The sequence below is a fragment of the Mus caroli genome, chromosome 4 (assembly GCF_900094665.2).
Source record: "Mus caroli chromosome 4, CAROLI_EIJ_v1.1, whole genome shotgun sequence".
Lineage (NCBI taxonomy): Eukaryota > Metazoa > Chordata > Mammalia > Rodentia > Muridae > Mus > Mus caroli.
This window is the reverse complement of record NC_034573.1, coordinates 100,433,230-100,434,912: the sequence shown is the minus strand read 5'-3', so window position 1 is coordinate 100,434,912 and position 1,683 is coordinate 100,433,230.

Below are 1,683 nucleotides of genomic sequence, written 5' to 3'. Positions count from 1 at the left end.
GCCAGCTCTGCAGTCGGCCACCTCAGATTTAACTGCAGTGCTGGAACACAATACTCTACCACTGAGACACACTGCCAAGCTCTAACTTACTGTTTCTTTCCTTCTTTCTTTTGGTTTTTCAAGACAAAGTTGTTATATCTAACCCTAAATGGCCTCCAACTCAAGAGATCACCTGTCTCTGTCTCCAATGCTAAGACCAAAAGTATGTGTCCACTTTTTGAGGATACCAGTATCCTCCAGTTGTAATCCCGAATGGATTGGTTGGCCTTTCAGGCTGGCCTTTTGTTCAGGGCCCTCTCTGTCTTTTGTGACTCTTTTCTGAAGTAGCCATTCCATCATCGGGATGTACCATTTACCCTTGCATTTACTGACGGACACCGTCACTGCTTCCAATTCCTTTGGCAATTATAAACAGGCTCCTAAGAAAATGCACATGCATTTTTGTATGAGCAGATTTCTAATTCCCCTGGGGAATTATAAAGGGACAAGATTACCAAAAGATGCTGTATGTTTCGTTTAAATACTGATCAACTGTCTCTGCAAGTGGCTGTGCCACTGTGTGTCCCAGTTCACGATGCCCGTCCCTGCCACTCTGCATTCCTCCTGCAATGCTGTGTGGCCCCTCGCCACAGCAGTGTGCGCAGTGCAGTCTGCACCCCTCCTGCCATGCTGCAGAAGGCATCTCACACATACATTTGCCATTTCTTTTTTTTTTTTTCTTTAGACAGGGTCTCACTATGTACCCCTGGAACTTCCTATGTGCACCAGGCTGTCTCTGCCTCCAATGTGCACCACCACACATGGCTTTGAGTTGTCTTTTAATCATTTGTCTTGTTTTACATGTTTTATTACATGTATTCATTTATTGTGTGTGCACTCCTTCGTGGGTTAGAGGGCAATGTGCAGGAACCGGCTGTCTACTTCCACTGTGTGCTCGCTCTCAGGGACTGAACGTGGGTCGTCAGGTGCTGCAGAAGTGTTCCTGTGGTTTTATGTAGTTGCCCATGCATGATTAGCACCTTTCCAATGCTTGTTGGCCTATGGTGCTCAATCACACCAAATACTATTTTCAAGACATTCTGAAAACAAACGATGTCTTTTAAAAGCTGTCTCTGCACTCAGGAAAAACTCTCTCCTGAATCGACTTCGGAAGGCAGGGGGCTGTGCTCACAACCTTCAAAGGCAAGCCTGTCTCCTCGGGGAAGCTAGCTGCCAGACTGGAAAGGGGGACCAGGGTAGTGACAGACAACGGTATAATTATCAGAGAAAAAGGACAAGCTCGCCCCCTGGTGACAAGTAGAGATACAACAGAAGGGAAAAAAATTCTTAAAAAGGCACACACACATACACACCATGATGAACACACTGCATCCTGCCAGGATCTGGAGAACAGCAGCACAGCAGACGGAAAAGCAACTGAAACAGTGCATCCGTCTGGACAGCTTAACAGACTCAGTCCTGCCTGGCATAGTGGTGCGTGCCTGGAACCCCAGCACCAGTGGGGCTGGGGCAGGGCTAGGAGTTTAAGGCCAGCAGAAGGCAGCACAATGGTCTGTTTGAAAAAGAAAGAGAGGCCGGGCATGATGGCTCACGCCTTTAATCCCAGCACTCGGGAGGCAGAGGCAGGCGGATTTCTGAGTTCGAGGCCAGCCTGGTCTACAAAGTGAGTTCCAGGACAGCCAG